Here is an 18,882-nt window from a genome sequence, read left to right as displayed (position 1 = left end):
CTAAACAGTGACTTGTTGAACTCCACAAAAGAAGGTTTAGTCACAAACACAAACCTGCTGTCAAGTACCTGTTTGAGATGACGTTGTTGTAGAAGCAAACCAAGTTCTCATACACAACATCGTTATTTTTCCTAATGAATCTCTCCTGGTGGCCAAATGCTCGAATTGTCAATCTCCCTGCCAGAGTCTCACTGAAGTGGGAGATCACTGGGGACTGCGATGCTCCTGCCAGCCGTCAGATTTGCCGGGAACTCGTGATGTAGTAGTGCTAGTGAAACAGCACAGACAGGTTCCAGTCACGGATTCTGGTAAGTAATCCCTCTAAATTTTCAATATGGAATAAGCTGAAAGTGTCTACACAGAAAAAAAGTATTCACAAACAGTATAGAAAAAAAACCCTACTGTCTCTCGGGACACACCAACATTGTAACGATGACATAAGTGCAGTATATAAATTACTGGCAAGGTTAAAATAAAATAACATTATCTCCAAATTCTATTGAAAATGTGCTGTACCACAAGAGGTAGATAACAATCAAGACTTCAATGTAACTTTCAAGTTAAAATATCCTGTGTCTTTTTGAGATGCAAGTCAGCCTTTATTTCTTCAATGTAATGATGTCTGTATTTCAACTCCTCAGCAGAGACTGAATCCAGGCACTCTCTTCCTTCCTCTATATTGTGATTTTAAGAATCTTTATGCTCTTTAATCACAGACCATACTCTGAGCATCAAGAAACAGAGATGCGGCCATTAGTCTTTCTGAAACATTACTTTTTGGTTTTTCAGTAGCATAACTGATGCACTGAAAAAATCATTCCTATGCTGTTTTAGGGTTACCCTTCAACTTTTAACTTTCACTATTGTATACACCTCACTTCTTCATGTAACCTCATCAGATTTATTGCTGGGATCTATATCCATATTGTATCTTCCAGAGGAAAAGCAAGGTATGAAAAGAAACACATAGGTTTTTAAAGTTTACCAAGCATTACAGGATATATTCAGGAAGTATTCAAATTTCCTTTCAAGAAGCCTGGAGATTTTCTAATAGTAATAAATTACAACTGAGTCACTCAAGCTTCATTTTGATAAAACTGAAAATACACGTAAGTTTTACCTTTGTGAATCTACTGATGATCTGCCCAGCTGGGTTGGTTTCAAACCACTGAAGAGGAAAGTGCAAGACGTTGTCCAAGAGCTGGTGATGCAAGGCCCAGGAAGCAGACAGGGAGCTCCTGGTGAGCACACAGGCACCACAGCAAACCAGAAGCCCTTGGGAAGGGAAAAATTGAAAGACAGGATGAAAGGCTGGGGTGGGAAAGGGGATGGAGCATGTTTCTGTCCCTGTTCTCGACCACAGTCAGCAGTCCAACAGGTGCACTTCCTCTCTCAGTTTTACAAATGTACGTATTTGCATTTTGTTGATACATCTTACTACTTGATAAGAATGTTTTTCCTGCCATTCTCTCCTGCAAACATACCACTATGTATCAATGCTGCTTCCCCCCTCAATGAGATGCCAACAGAACTTCATTACATTACACTTGGATGCTCCCAGAATTCCCAAAGTATCACTAAATTAAACATTATTTTCTCTACCTGGCTGTATATACATGCTCTTCCCAGGTCTATTATACTGTGTTGCACACCCTGAAACAACCAGCATTATTTCTTCACCAAAACATTTAGGCAGATTAAACTTGGCATATGGTGAGAAAACAGTCATATATGCTCATCCTTGCCTTGAATGAATCCCAGAAGCCCATAGATACCAAGTTCATAGTTCTGTGATTGTTTCCATTCGGTGAAATCACTAACTTGTGCTGTTTCTACAGTCCAGCTGCTAAGCCATGATTTTGGCCAATGGCCAGTGTATTCTGGCCTATATAAGCAGCTATGGTCAGCCACATCCAGCGCCAGTCGAAGGCTTGCAAGTATTTCAAAACAAGTGACATTTTCATCTAAAAAGAAAAAAAGAAAAAAAGAAAAAGGAGTTACTTGTAAAATAATTACCATTGTTGAAAGCAAATACACATTATATAATGGGAACTGGATATATTAAATTCAGCATCAATCTAAAGAATTTCTTAATTAAATGTGATAAATTAGGTATATAAAATTGTGCTGGTGAAAAGGTTTCCTCTCCCCCACTAGAATGTTCTTTAATGATACATAGACAATCTTGCTTGCTTCCAGTGTCAGACTTCCACATACGTAGATTATACAAAAGAAACAAAGAAAAAGAAAATTAAAAAAGCCCAACCAATGAGCCAACCAAGTGTGCAATTCCTGGCTGTATGAAGCAGATCTTACCCTATCAACAGGAGCAGAAACTTTAGAACTACCACTCTGGGCTACTGGAGCCAAGGAAATTAGTGTCAGGAGAAGACAGTTCCCAATCTTGGAGCAGATAAGGACTAATGGGGTCAAACTGAGCTAGGCCACTTAAAAGGCAGAACAGGTAGAAGCAGGTTCATGGATTTCATTACAAGGTCTGGAGTGAAATGAGTTGTAGTTGGCACAAACTGTTCTGTCTCTTCTGTAAACTCACTTTTTTCCAAGCATCTATTTCTACCACCTTGCTAGAAATTCATACTTTCTTCACCTCTCCACCCCACTGCTCTTATTTCAATTAAACTATAGCCTCCCAGAAGTTTTGACCTTCTCTACACTGTTTCACTTGCTCTTTTCCATCTCTCTTGCAAGTGGCAGATTTTTTTAAAGGAGACTGCAGAAAGTGTGCTTCTAACAAGACAATCCTGCAGCACTATTACCATGCAAATTTTCTAGTCTGTGCTCTAGCACAAAACTATTTAAAATTCCTAAGACAGAATGTTTTTCCAACAGTGGTAAAAGCTTTCTTCATATTCTTCTTTCTCAGATATGCAAAACTAGATGGACTACGATATAATAGAAAATTATAGCCAGTAGCACATCATCAAAATAGAAGGTCTTGGACAACACACTTAAAATTTGGTAAAAACCCGTAAGGTATTATTTTAAATTCAGTAGAGAGATGTAAGAAACAAAAAACTGCAACTGCAAAAGAAGACATTTTTATGAAAACAAATGTCCAAGCTTTTCTTTCAGTGGTACTTACACTACCAGCAGCAACTTTCTCTCTATTGTTAGTGAATATTTTCCACTGATCGGGGAAGAGCTGCAAACAAGAAGCACTTTCAAATCTTCTTATGAGTCATCAACAAATACACGCATTTATTGCTAAGAAAAAAAGGATACTACGAAATCACATAAATTTTTCCTGCTTAACATACTTTGGTTTGCACAGTGAAGCAACCCATGAACTGAACCCCTAGAATGTGGCACATTCACTGGATTTCTTTGGTATAAAGGGAATCCAGAAGATGAGTTCCAGACACAACATGTTCCAGCCAACTGCTAATGTGCACTCAGGCTGAACCCACGTTTCCACAGCAAAGCATGGTGGCACAGCCTTCAGCACTTGGGGTTGTCCTAGCATTGCATCAGTTAAGCAGCGGCTCGGGGCTTTTTAATACCTGCTCTTTGTGTTTCAGCAGCCCTTTTTGTTGCAGACTCCTGCCCAGCTGACCCTCTTCCTTTGAAGAACTCACTACAATGGAAAAAAAACCCAAAAAAGTACTTTCAGCATTCATATACCATGAGTAGATACATACAGTACAAGAAGCCAAAATTGAAAAGGGTTTTCTTTTTCAGCTTATAGCCTATAATTCTGTAGCAGAATGTAGAAAGGAATGCTCGAAATTTTCCAGCAATTCTTTTACTCATTTCCAGGAAAGGAAGAAGGAATATATTGAGAAGCTGGAAGGAAAAGTAAAATACTAAGCAAACACAGTATACAAATTTTCTCACCTTCCACTGAGTTTGTCTCTCCACTTGTATGCTCTGCACTGAAGACTTGAACAAGCTCAGCAAAATTAGCTCTCCTTGAAATGAGTTCTTGGTAGGTTCCCATTTGACTTATTCTGCCCTCTTCCATCACTGTTATTAGATCAGTGTGAGGTAGGAGAGTGAGGTTATGGGTCACCGATACACGAGTCTGAAACACAACATTTTCTATTTTGCCATTTAATATAAACATTTACTAGAAATAGATATTCTGTTATGATAGCTGGAATAATATAACGGAATTCTTCTGTGACTTTGCTCATTTATTTGTCTACTTTATCATTATTATTATTATTGCTGCTGTTGTTGTAATTTATTGCCTACTTTACTAGATCAGTCCTTTAATTGCTGATTGTAATGTCAAACTATAAGCTTATAGCTACTTACTATTACTTGTACTTACCTGTTCCTTAATGTTTAATGTTTCTTACCTCTTCCCTACTCAGGAATGGCTCAGAATAGGTTGTAAAGAAAAGACTTAGATACTCCAGGTTTTAATATATTACATGCAGTTTGACAGTCCCAATATTAAAATCTGCTTACAAGTCTACCATTACTGAAGTTCTTGCTTCTGCCAGATACTTACAAGCCATGGAGCAGGCAAATTAAGAACAGGGAGAAAGGAGAGAGGAAAAGACAACTGTGAAGTAAGTAATGTTGACCCAATAGTAGGTATTTCATGTTAATATATGTGTTTTGAAGCAGCAGTGGGAATAATCTGTACTAATTCATAACATTGAGATTTTAACAAATCTTACCTTCGCACGTGAATGGTTTTTAAATGGGAGAATTTATTCCTTCAGACTCCACTTTCCCTTAGGAACTTCTTTGTTCAACAAGAAGCCTTTTATGCTATAACCTGTACTGGCTGTACCCTGTACTGCTTTTTGTTTAGCCTCTTTATTCGGAATAATTGTCATCAACCTGTTAGGTAAGAGATGAGCTTTTGCAGAACGACTGTAAAAAGCAGTCCATCCCCAATTTGAAAGGAAGCCATCCTATGTTACCTTGCTTTTTAGGAGACCTGAAGGGCCAATTAGCTTCTCAAAAAGATGTTTTCCAACATGTACATCTACAGCAGACAGGGGGTCTTCCAGGAGATACAAGTCAGCATTGCTGTACACAGCTCTAGCAAGGCTCACTCTCTGCTTCTGCCCTCCACTTATATTGACACCCTAAGAAAAGAAAGGCAAAACAATCCATATTTAAATAGGAAATAAGAAGAAGACCTAAAGGAGACCTGTGTATCATACTCAGTCTTGGCATTAATTTTCTCAGATAATCAAAATCGATTTTATACTACATATGAAAATAGAAAGGTAACAGTTGTATTTTCAAGTAATTAGAGCAAAGCTTGGGCCCTGTTGATTATTTCCATACCAAAATGGGCAAATGCTAGGTTACTTTGGAAAATGAAAAAATAACTTTTATTTACAGTCATACAGGCATTTTTACAGCATAGAGGAAACCCCTGGAGAACAGGACAGGGCAGATGTGAACTTCTATATAGAAAAAAGCCAAAATTATTCCAAAATTATTAAGAGTTCAGGATTATTAAGAGTTCAGAATTCAATCAGAATTTAAGTTCCAAGTAAGTAACCTAAGTAAGGAGATCAGCAGGATGTACTTGGCTAAACATTAGTCATCAGTGTCAATTACCAAACAGATAATCATAAAGCCATAGAAGCCATAGCTTATCTTACTGTACAATTTCTGACACCTCAAATTCTCACCCTTTCTCCAATCTCTGTTCAATTTCCATTCGGTAACTGTTCCAAATCTGGCAGTAAAGCACAAGACTCTAAAACAAGTTTGTAGTATGGCCTGTTTAGATTGGAACCAAAGACAGTATTTTCCTGTAAACTCTCATTGTGAATCCAGGCCTGCTGAGAAACATAGGCCACTGAACCCTAAAAAGAACTGGAAATAATTTGGTTTACTTGGGCTTTCTGAACATAAGAAACAGCATTTAAAAATAAATTTGAAATTCCAGCTTTGCCCCAATGTAACCAGTAATTCCTTCCAAACCTGAGCACTATTAAAATTTGTCACGAATGATTTGAGCATTGTTAAAATTTTTATTAAGTCAGGTAATAAAAACACTCTGCTGAATATTACACCATAACAGCTAGCCTATCATTATCATAAAAGCACATATGACTTTAAATAAAACTGACAGTGCTGGGGCACATATAGAGCAAAGTTTTCCAGGGAAAGATCACAGTGACAAACATGCATCCATTGTAATATCTATACGCAGGAAACTGGGTCTGTATTAAATAGACATCAAAATACAGGTCTGTATTTTTACATAACACGATGTGGAACATGTCAGCTTTAGAATATAAGATTGCAGGATAGGAATGATAGCTGGAAATGCTCCCAAATATTTTCTTACATTAAGCTACATGCCCTCTGAAAATCTGTTCATTAGTTCTGCTTAACTGGGGTATTGTGGAGTGGGAAGGGCAGGGGAACATGGACAGACAATCTTACTCCTCTCTGAACTGTTCCTTCAAGTTTCTCCATTTCTCCAAGAAGAAAGAAAAGATGACTTTCCAGATCCGACCTGTCCTACAACAGCAACTTAAGAGCCTTTAGAAATGCTGACACTCAAGCTGGAAATATTGAGAAGACAAATTAGTTATCCTCTCTGCAAATACTCCATCATGGTCACTGTAAGAGAGAAAGACTGTATTACCCGTGGAATTATGAGACATTAGTATTTCAGTTTGCACATCTTTTGACCATGTACCATTTCAAGAACTACAATAAGGACTTCAAGGATAAACTTATTTGTCTGCAGGTTAGAGGTTGCTGAAGGCAGCTCATTCCTGGCCCCTAAATTGCAGGCTGTCGTGGTTGAGATATGGATGCTCACTGTTATGTTATGGAAAGTTTCCCCCACCCCTGAGAGGACCAGTGTAAACAGTGTAGTGAGAGGGTTATACTGGGTAGGTTTTAACCTGTTCAGCTGCCTTACTAAAATTTAACAGCTGTACAGAGCTTATCAAACAGGTTCTCCATTATACCCCTGGACCTGGCTATATCATTTCCTTACTAACACTCCAAAGTGTTCATTGCACAGCACTTTAAACATACCTGAATTGACACCTAAGAAAACCCTTGTTAAGAAATGACAAACGAAATGAGGGGTGGTTTCAGGCAAGAAAGACCACTGTGAGAAAAGCAAACTTCTTGCTAGTTAGTTTTCTCCAAAGGAAGCCATGGCCCAATTTTAAGAATAGTATTCAGTGCAAGGCTGCATAAGCTACCTTAGCCTACTTGCAGGCAATACAAAATGCTACACCAACAAAAGGGTATCTTCCCAATTAATTCTTTCCAAAATGCAATTCAGGAAAATTGACAAGTTAAAAATTTGTTGCATAGACTTTCCAGAGCACACTGATCACATGGGATACTTCAGAAACAATACTTCATGTTCTTTTTGGTATGTATCATCATGAACTACTCTGAATCAGAATACATCAAAGCTGATCAAAATCTCTACAGACATCACATTCTGCCAAAGGAGCTCATAAAAATAAATAACAAATATCTTACTTTTTCAGGATTGGTAAGCCATTTTTTTCCCAGTGGAAAGAAGCACCAATAAAACCAACAGGATGATCTGTTGCAGTAAAGAAAATAGAGCAAAGAGTTGTTTATCCATCCCCTCAGTTGCATTTCTTAATGATCTTCCACGTAAAATCAAGACTAATTAAAAATTAATAACTACTGCTTACTTCCACTGTAGTTTGTAGTGACATCCTCAGGGTTAAGATCCTCAGCAAACAGAAAATCCTCTCAACAGCTCAGAGAAACTTTGGCCTACAAAATGAACACATGTACGTATATACACACACACACACACATACATATATATAAGTATTTATAACATGCATGGGCTCCCTAAATGTTTAAATATTATTTTTAAGGTTTTAGATAATATGGAAAAACATATTCCTTGTTTTATTTGAAGCCAGACAAAAAAGGTGTTTAGGTGTTTAAAAAATATTTTCCTTAAAGTATTAAACAATCTAAAGTGATCAGTAAGTGTATTTTTTTCCCTGAGGATCTACTGCTGTGTAGTTTTGACTCAATTGGCTTGTTTTCATAAACCTGTGGTTTAGCTTTTTTTTTTGTTAAGAAATAGTGAACGATAAATGTTTCTTCACAGATTGAAGAAAGACAACATTTTGCTGTGAGTACATTCATGAGCTTGTATGATATACCCATACAAGAAGGTTAAAATCTACGAGTTCCCAACTCAGGTGGCAACCCTACTACTGTACCATTAGGCCTGAAGGATGCTGAAATGGGATCCTCAGCAGCTCTGTCCTTTTTTCTCCACTTCCTTCAGTGGTGACTTGACAAAAACTGTTTGCATAGTCCACCACAGGTCTCCCCTACCTGGTACCAAGGGCTCCAATATCTAAGAGTGGCTGAGTGATTTAGGCTTGTGCAGCCCAAAGTGTTCATGCTTTATCTTCTGTGGACTATGAAGAAGAGAGGTTGAGAGAGTAGGAGCAGAAGCTGAGTCCAGCCCACTGAAGGAAGAAAAGTGAGAGACAGAAAGCTCAATTAGGTGTGCTACCCAATTTTCCTTCTACTTAGAAGACTGAGAGACATCCTTTAAACAGCCTTCATGCTTTGCATTCCATAAAAAATTGTGCAGTTTCACCTCAATAAATAGTAACTTAAAATAATTAAGCTACTTAATCACTCGTAGAAATGGCTGAAATACGACAGAGTACAAAATGAGCCTTTTATAGCACTTGTTCATAATAGGTTTACCTGAGCTACAGCAGAGATCACAGATGGTAAATCAAACAAAGGCTGTCGCAAAATGTTGAATAAAGAAATAGATGTGAACACTTTAGTTGCTGTTAAAACATTCTCTTTGTCTAGATAAGACTCCAAATGTAGCCAGTGAGACCTTTTAAATAAAAAAATGAAAAAGATATATTAAGAAGCAAAATTACATTGAAACTAAAATTTATACACAGATACCATTTTTGTTTTCCAGAGAACAACTGGTCTTACACTACTGAGATCGAGGAACAGAGGGCATTAAGTGCCTCAGTCTTTCCCTTAGCCTTTGTCACTGTGTATCCTTCCCATGCAACAAAGGATGGAGATTCTCTTTAGCTCCCCTTTTGCTGTTGATGTATTTATAGAAATATTTTTATGTCTTTTACGGCAGTAGCCAGATTAAGTTCTAGTTGGATCTTGGCCCTTCTAATTTTCTCCCTCCCTAACGACATCCTTGCAGTCCTCATAAGTTGCCTGAGTCTTCTTCCAAAGGTCTTAAACTCTCTTTTTTTCCCTCAAGTTCCAGCCAAAGCTGTCTGTTCAGCTCATCTTTTAGCACATGGGGACGGCCTGTTCATGCACCTTTAAGAGTTCCTTCTTTAAGCAAAGCTTTCATGTATTTAGAGTTCAGTGTTTAAAAAGGGATAGCTAAAAAATACAGATGGAAAATGCACTCCCCAAAAACCTGAAAAAGGAGTATAAAGAAGGTAGCTGATTTTTATGCAAAAGAAACAGTGTGATTAAAGCAGGGCATGAGGTTCAGGAGCTTTGGGTTTGGTTTCTGACTTTCTAACACAGGTCAATTCATAATCTTTCTCCTTCTTCTCTAGTCATACACATAGCATTAGAACCGGAAAATTCAAATACATTGTGTTGAGAAATTTATTGTTTTGAGGCACTGCAAGGCAACACTTGTGACCCAGCGAGCTGCTAAAGCAACAGGGAACATAAGAAACAGTCCAGCAGAAATTCATAAATTTAAATTAAAATAAATTTAAATAGAAATAAATTTAAAATTTAAATAAATTTTAAAAACCAACCATAAAAGGAATACACATCAAGGTCAGCATGGAGTAAGTTGTCAGATAGCCAGATGACTTCAAAACATCCACCTCATGTTCTGTAATCCTCATGACCTTCCTTTGATAGGCAGGTTCCCATGCGTGAAGTTTCAGGATCTAGATAATCAAATAAGCACATTTTAATGCAACAAAAAAGCAGTGACTCTGTTTCAGAAATTAACTTAATATCCAAGTGTCATTTTCAAGTATTCAGCAATGCCAAACTACAAAAATCTGAATGTTTTACAAATGAAAGACAGACCTGATATAACTCTAAATTAGGTTGTACTCTAGTCACTCTTAATTCTTCAGATTTCAGTGTGTCCCTTACGTATCACAAAGGACGAGCTGGTTTCAAAACCGGCAAAATAACAAAAGTAAGACAACTTTTAAAAGTGCTTTACTTCTATGCTACAATCTCGCTTTGCTAAAGGTTTCCGAACATCTATTAACATATTTTACATTCTCATTAAAATGTGGTAGTAAAATTCATGCATCATGGCTAGTAAGCTTTTCAAATCATATTAAACCAGTAAATATTTTCCAAAAACACTTTAAGCACATTATGTTAAAACACTTTCTCTTTAAACTTTTATTATTTTCAGCTGAAATATTACTCATAAAACCTTAGTTTTTAAAATAACTTCCATATCTTTATAATAATATATAATAGTAATAATATAATAATAATAGCTTTACAACCAAACCTCTTATTAGTTGTGGCATTACCTTTATTCCATGTAGTATTTCAATTAGTAGCTTGACTTGTTGATCCAAATACTTCATTTGGCTTTTCTGGTTAAAGGACAGCAATGTTTTAATTTTTCAATGAACAAATGTATTTGGAAAGCAAAACATGCAGTGTACTGGAGGCAATAAATACCTTTAATGCTATTTTTACCTTGATGAAAAACACACTAATACTACAATTACAGCATTTTCAGATACATATTTAGTATTTTAAAAAAATCATTAGACAGCACAAAGGATTAAATGCATTAAAATAAATATTTTACCCTCAAATATCATAAAGAGCACATTTCAATTTTTGTTCCTTTTTTTTTTCCTTTACACTAAATTTAAATCTTAATAGGCTTCAAGTTCCCAGGGTGTTCAGGAAATATAATATGGTTTTAATCTTCAAAATCTCTAAGCAGGTAAATACAGACTCAATAACAATTTAGTGTAACACTAAATACACACACATGAATATATATGTAATGCTATACAATATGAAACACTGTATATGTATATATACAACAGATATATGTATATATACAGGATTTAGTATAAAGCTTTCCTCTGTTATTAATACATTGTTACTTAAAGAACCAAATTAAGAGAGAAATTCTCACTCCTATACTACACTTAGGCACTTCTGCATCTCACATTTCTAAAATAGTCATTACCATCCTCTTTAGTGTTTTGAGGCTTATTCATATACGACAGGAAGTTGAAAACTTTTAGTCCTTTTATTTCTTCTCTCTCTCATATCACAGTAGGGATCTAAGTGCATATGTAGTTGCTGCACCTCACCTGCAGAAGATGTGAGAGAGGTTTTTGGTGTTTTTTTCAACGTCCCTAAACAGTCACAGCCTTACAAAAGAATTAATGGGAACCCAGATTCTTCACTGTGTGTTACACCATCAAAGGTAGAATAAGACAACTAATTGCCTTGATAGCAATGCAAAATTTGGGGTTGTAGTATTTTTTTCCAGTGGAAATTGTCATGGTAACAGGCAATAGAGTGTCAAGAGATCTGTAGCATCAGAGGAGCAGAAAAGAAGTCACTACACACACAGTACCTCCAGGGGAATTCCTGTAATCTCAGGAGAATGTGCTACATTTTAGTGAGCATCTTAGCCTGAATAGGAAAACTGGAAGAGAAGCATAATCCTACAAAATCCCTTACTGAATGGAATTAGCTCACATCCAAAACCACAGCTGTTTCCTAAATCGAGTCATACAGTGATTTTTATTAATACAGAAGTATTGTTTCAGGATAATGAAAATTGTAGGTATCCAACCTACATACTAGATTAGCTATCAAACATAGGGCTCCACTTCTGCAGTTACGCTTCTTCCCTCCTGGAGAAAGAGCTGCAGCTTGGCATTGTTTATTTGCTTGGAGTTTAGCTTAGATGCAACAACACTATTCTAATAAATGCATAATTGACCTCCCCCTTCACTCCTGTATTATGACAACTTAGCCTCTCCTTGTGATATGTATTTAAATAGCTCACCTTCAGTCTTCTTACTTTGGCTGCAATGAGTGCATTTATAGGTATAGCCAAAAGCAGCAGTGCAACACCTGCTAGGACTGAGGGGCCGAGTTCTTTAGAGAGGAAGACAACAGCCATGATGATCTGAAAAGGTGCTCACCACAACAGGTTCACACTGATGGCAAGCTCCAGGAGCTGCTGAGCAGCTGCTGACATCAGGTTAACAATCTGCCCAGTTGTATATTGTTGTCATGAGGAACTTGCTAGAGTAAAGGCCTGCAACCAGAAAATACAGAGGCCACAAAAATCAAAAACCTTGATTGCTAAAAGGACAACAATTAATTAGAGCAAAGCTGAACCGGTTGAAACAGACTTGCAACTCTTTATCACATTATGTGCTACATATTAAGATGATAGTAAATATTTTTTATAGATCACACAACTACTTTTACTTCTATGTTATTAGCACTTGCATTTCCTGTACCTAATAATGCTTCTGCCTCAGCATATCTTATTAAAGGTGGGATAAGTTATAGATAGATTTCCACAGTGGTTAGTCGTCTTTTAGGCATCTGAAAAACAATGAAACTACTGGGTATTGAACTCAAAAGCAATTTCACTAAAATCAGGGGAAACTGTAACCTTTGAAGGAGACAGTGTGGCAAAATTCAGGTTCTCATATTCACTACTACTACATAGTAAAAACAGTGATCCTGCATATCCTTACTTTTTCCCCAGACATCCAACCCAAACAGTTTTCCCATGTCATTCGGTAAATTTGGGAAATTAACGCATAATCAAAATAGAAAGCGTTTAGTTTCTACATGTATTTCCAATATTATGTCTGCACAGGTGGCTGACAAAAAGTGTGTAATTTCAGGATTACAGTCTTACAAGAGAAATTCTGCTGAAATTCAAAATTATTAAAAATAAATCATCATCAAAATACAGTGTCAGTCTGTTAGTCTGTCACCAGTGTGTAACATCCTGTGTTTTGATCAGGCTAAGTAAGCATGTTGTCTTTTTACACTGTATGTATTTTAGGTTTTGTTTTGAAAGAGAAGGACACATGATTACCTTTTTGTAGATCAGGCCAACAACTGCAGTCTTGATTTTGACTGCAGTAAGGATGTTGTTCTGATGGTATAACTGATGGGGAAGAGTTTGTGAGGGAACTACAAAAAACAGGCAATAGCATAGCCACAGCCACTCCCATATGAGCTAGGCTGGGTTTCACTGGCCACTATCATTGCTCTGAAAATAAAAGAAAATTAAGTTTAAATTCCATCCATTAAATCAACTACCAACAATAAACATTTCATAAACCAAGACACTGGCAACTTGTTTAATTGAGTCTACCTTGGGTCCAGATATGGTGAAAGATAACAAAATTTGATGTTAAAAATGGCAGGTTTTACCTGTGTTTACCAATCTGTTGGCTCAGAAGCAATTCTCAAATACAAATCTCAACATGCACGTGCTATTGCTGACTTCTTTGACAATGGAGTACGAATGAAGAATAAAAGAAAATAATTTAATGAAAGAAAAAAAAATAGGTATTTGTACTTAGAAACACTGTAACTACCAACCATGAGAGCAAAAAGGAAAAAAAATCTGTAGGAAAATTCTGACTTTTTTTTTAGTAAAAGATTATCTTAAATTACCATCAGCCATGATGTCTTCAAACAGATTTTATGGTTAGCCATTTTGATCAGGATTACAATGATTCAGTACATATTTTGGAGGTAAACAATAATTCTGCTCATTAACTCTTTTCTTTATAATCACTCAAGTATTTGACCATCTCTTAACATGTCTGTGGTAAGCACAATTTCTAAAAACCACTTCTATCAACCTCACGGTACCAGCAACATGATAACAGAGTCATTTCAGTTTCCCATTAAACGTCATTAAATGTTATGTATTTATGTGAGTTTTTTAAAAGTGGAGAGGGAAAAAAAATTGACAAAACCGAAGGAAAGTTAAGTATAGTTTTTAGTCTGTTTTTCTTAGCATTTGATTTTATATTTGTACATTAAATACTTACAAACAATATTGTGGAACTTTTACTAATTTTGTCTCAGTTCTTTAGCTACGAAATTCCTGATCTCTTTGAGCTTTCCTTCATTAGATCATTTTTAGCTAATCATGGGGAGGGAGGTCTAGATACTGGTAACCCTTTAGGTTTATTATTAATATTGTTCTTTGAACATAAAATGAAACACATTAAAAACTTACTTCATTACTTGAGGACTCCTAAAATCCAGAATGTCAGCTGTAACTTTCAGAAATGAAACTTTAATCAATAAATATTTAAATGTGTGCCATAATGGCAAAATTCCATGGTTTGTGGAAACTTGTTTTCTTAAATAGCACTTTTTGGATGCAAGAAGACAGAAAGATTACAAAAATACAGAGAGAATTAAGAGAAAAAATATTTTTGAACTTCACCCACATTTACAATATAAAATATGTAATATTAGAGTGTCCATCTAAAGCCATCAGGGTACTATTATCTGAAACAGAACATTTCCTACAGATAAAAGAAAAGCTTTGGGGTAAGAAATTAAGCCTGGTTTTATTTAGCCTGGCTAGTAGTTATTCACGAAAGGATAAATGCAATTCCTAAGGTTGCCCCTATCATCCACGAATATAATTACAATATACTTAATCCTCAAATTATTATCACAGGTCAAAAAAAAATGTATCAGAAAAAATAGAGATAAGGTTCAATATAAATGCCTTCTTATTTATAGCAGGCTTACAACAACTTTAAGGCTGAGTAACCCTTCTATTATTTCAGAATATTTTCAGTTGTCAAGCAACAATTTTTTTCAGTTTGAATTTAGCTCAAACAATTGAGAAGATTCTTAAAAGGGCTCAAAAAAAAAAAAAAAAAAACCACTTTCCTAATCATCATGGTGATGATGGACAGCAAACTGATAATGGATTTCTCTACCTACCTGAAATACAGATGCAAAGAAAAGACACAGGGAAACAGACAAGTTCAAAGAGATGAGAGTTAGATAGTTCTGACAAAATGATAATCCATCATCAAGTAAAAGTCACTGTACATTCTGTACCAGTCACAGTAGATTCTTTATCACTTGACATATTGAAATGTAAACAGGTGTCTTTCTAAGAGGCAAGTTTGAACTTAAACAATTTGTAGAAAAATCCTACAGCCATACAAGAGATCACTGATCCCAACACTGAGGGGCCTCTGTATCCTACAAAATGTAGGCTGTTCAATAAACAGTTGGATTTTTTAAAATCTTCTCCAGCTTCTAGACTCAACTTTATTAAAGGATATTGCCTGTTGTCAGAATTATAGCTACCATTAATCCTGGAGCAGACTTCTGGACTTCTTTGCTCCACTGCTTTTCAAAGTTAGGACACACACTGTATGGTGAATCACCTTGATTGAGTTCAAACAGGTCATCCCTTTCCAGTGGCTTCTTGTAGCCTAGAGATATCATTCTGAAAGAAAGGAATTAACTTAGACATCCTGAAATACAACAGGCAAAAAAAGCAGGACTGCTAACTCAAAAAGCTAATGGTATAATCTAGTGCATATAAATACACTCTGTAATCAAAGTAATAGATGTAATCCTATGAAAGCTACAGACTAAATAGTTACCTTCAGTACACTGAAATTCACCTGAAGTAAGAGAAGTCCATGGAGATTGTCACATCTGAACAGAGGGTTCTGAAGAACCTTTATACCTCAGAATCCGTCTGTATCTCTGATCTCGTAATTTTTTACAGAAAAATATACTATTTCATAAAAAACCCATGTGGTATCATAATCCACTTACTATTCTGATCTGGAATAAAATACCTTTTTATCACAGGAGGGCATTATCATTGAATCTTAGAATCATTTAGGTTGGAAAAGACCCTTAAGATGATATAAATAACCTAACACTACCAACTCCACCACTGAAGGATGTCTCTAAGTGTCACATCTTTTAAATACCCCCAGAGATGGCGACTCACTACACTGCAACTCATCTTCAGGCAAGGTAAACCACATCACACTGCTGGGTTTCAGCACAAATACAATGAGAATCTCCTTACAGCAGACTTTCAGCTGTTAAATTTTTCTTCTGATGAAGTGTTTTTATCCACTTAAGTGTCAACAAAAACTAAACCTGGTCTTAAATCAGCAGAACGGGGCTGAGGAATACACTGAGCCTAAAGGAACCAATGACAGAAGTATTTGGAATTTTCGATAAGCATGTCAGCTTTGTGACAACTCAAAGCAAACTGTGCAATACCATGTCTGAGGTGGTGAAAATGCCAAAAGATTCATGTTGACAATGCACTCTCACTTAAAGAACATCCCAAACATCTGGGACTCAAGCAGAGGCACAGGCATGGACACTGGAGCGTGCATCCAGTGTCAGCTCTAAGCCCTTGAGGGCTGTGACACAAGCACAGTGTCCATCTCCACAGTGTGCCCTTCCAGTGTGTGTCACTCCTATGATGGTGTTGGGGCTACCGTGGGTGCATTGTCCAGCACACAAGACTCAGAAATGGTTTTTTGGAGGTTGTAAAACTCTGGTGGGGGTGGACCTTGCTATCCCCAAGGGTGAAGCTGTAACATCAATACAAAGTGAATTTCACCGAATCATAGAATGTTAAGGGCTGGGAATGCATCTTAAAAACCATCCAGTCCCAACCCCTCTGCAATGGGCACCTCCCCCTAGACCAGGTTGCTCAAGGCCTTATCCAACCTGAATACTTCCAAGGATGAGGCATCCACAACCTCCCTTCATAGCTAAATAAATGAAAAAACCTTTTTTGGTTGGTGTTTTTTTTTCCTTCTCTTCTTTTGTTAGACATTGTAGAATTAGTTAAAAGATACAAAGTATAGCCTGCCTTGAAAATTTGGGTGAATACCATGACATAGAGAATGCATCAGTGTCATACAAAAACACTGCAATCAGTACACGGCAGAACTTTCCAGAAAAACGGAACATTTGTATTTAAGGTGTAGAACGTAAGGACTGGTAAATACAAAGGTGAACTCCTAACTTCAACAGGACCAGAGTTTAACTGAATACTCTGAATCCTTGAAACAGTCTGATTGTTTTGAATCAGCTTATTAATAGCAAATACCAGTTTCAGTTATCTGTAGAATTAAGAATATTGAATAAAGCAAGAAACAGTTCTGACACTTTTCACATTTTTTTCCCACTCATAGACTTTTGAAGTGTGTATATCATCTGGCTCAAATAATTTTTCAAAGAAAAAAGTGTTAAAATTTAGTAATGGCCACAAGACACAATGCACAAAATTGTTTGAAATAACACTGGACATATTAAGTGACAGGAAGTTGCAGGACTTGATAGAGCTGAACTTTCAGTTCCTATTTTTTGGTGGAAAATTTCCCAAGAAGCAGAGGGAGTCCCTGGTATATGTGAGCGGGTGAGTGACAATAACAACTTGTGGCCTGCCATAAAAGAGGGAGGAAAATGAGCATGAAATTGGCTACCCAGAAAATACCTTACATGTACTACTGAATATTTGTTCCTGGAGATCTAGAAAGTTGTTATGATGCCATTGTTAAATAATGCCACTAGATAATGCATAAAATGACTGTTACTATGTATAAACCATACTCCACAAAATATTTGAATATGATCTCTAAATGTTGCAAACTTCGATTTTTGTGCAAAAAGCTACCAGCACTCTCATAGTCAGGCTCAAGCCAGAAATGATGTTGTGGAATGTAAGTACACAGTCTACAATTCTGTGAGCATCGATGAACAACCACAACCAGTTTAATAAATTCTCACCTGCTAAACCAGGAATATGGTAATTTACTGAAGAAAGAAGCATTCTCTTCAGGGTCGCACTTCTGTTTAAAAAAGACCAAAGGAAAAAGTATCAATGATACTTGAAAGAATGATGTTCTTGTCAGTGTTTTTGTTCTCTTCTAAACATGTAGTTTTTAGAAAATATTTATTTCTGAGCTATCAAAAGGCTTAGAAATACACGTACAAAAACTTTTTTTTGCCTGTCACCTTCTCCCACCAACACACTCTAACACAATGTATGAAGAATGAGAGAGGTCTACAGCTCCATGAATTAACAGAACAACTTAGCTGGGTTCCTTAAATCTTTGACAGTTAAATTTCTGCAGGGTTTATTTTTTTTCCCCTATTTGATAATGCAGCTATTGGATGTTATCAAAAACTAATACCTAAAGAACAGCAGGCTCCTTTCAGGACACCCGATGAAACAAAGCATCGCTAACACGAGCCGTGCACAAAAATGGAAAGAGTATGAGGCTTGCGCACTGCTGCCAATTTCATAAGGCATTGGAGATAAAGAGTAACAGAGGCAAACAAACACGAACTCTCCCGTAGTGCCCGAGGAATGGGTGTGTATCCACGCCCAGGAGTGACTGCAGGACACCCAAGGAGTGAGTCCTGCCCCTCGGTCACTACCTGCTTAAATTCATCCCAGCCCGAGGGCGCAGTTGCAGCCTTTTCCAGCAGGTGCCGTGAAACACCCACCGACACAGCCGGCGCTCCTCTGGTTTCCCACAATAATTTTTGGTGTGCTTTCAGTAAAATGCCGAATGGTTACACGATAATGCGACAAATGATTGCAAACAGGTGATAAAGATATATGTCCCCGTTCCCTGACAAACACACCCGCTCCTGCACCTACGCGCCCTCACAGCACGATGCGCTTGGCTGTGGAGGAACACCCATGGTCGTGCCCTTCTCTGCTTAAACCCTGCTCCTGTCTGCGGCCTGAAGATTATTCCCTCCTTATCCATGCGAAGGATACACCCCAGGACATCAGCTGCGTTTTTAGGGGACAGACTATCAGGCACCCAGCCCGGAATCCCGGCGGGTTTGAGGCGGCCGTGGGAG

The 18,882-nt window shown here is 37.1% G+C and overlaps 1 pseudogene; it reads right to left on the bottom strand.

Annotated features, from left to right (window-relative positions):
* Positions 1-18,717, bottom strand: part of LOC103613738 — a 29,222-nt pseudogene extending 10,505 nt beyond the window's left edge.
* Between the last annotated feature and the right edge of the window lie 165 nt (positions 18,718-18,882).

The sequence above is a fragment of the Corvus brachyrhynchos genome, unplaced genomic scaffold, assembly GCF_000691975.1.
Source record: "Corvus brachyrhynchos isolate BGI_N302 unplaced genomic scaffold, ASM69197v1 scaffold152, whole genome shotgun sequence".
In the NCBI taxonomy this organism is placed as follows: domain Eukaryota; kingdom Metazoa; phylum Chordata; class Aves; order Passeriformes; family Corvidae; genus Corvus; species Corvus brachyrhynchos.
This window is presented reverse-complemented; position numbering and strand designations above follow the sequence as displayed.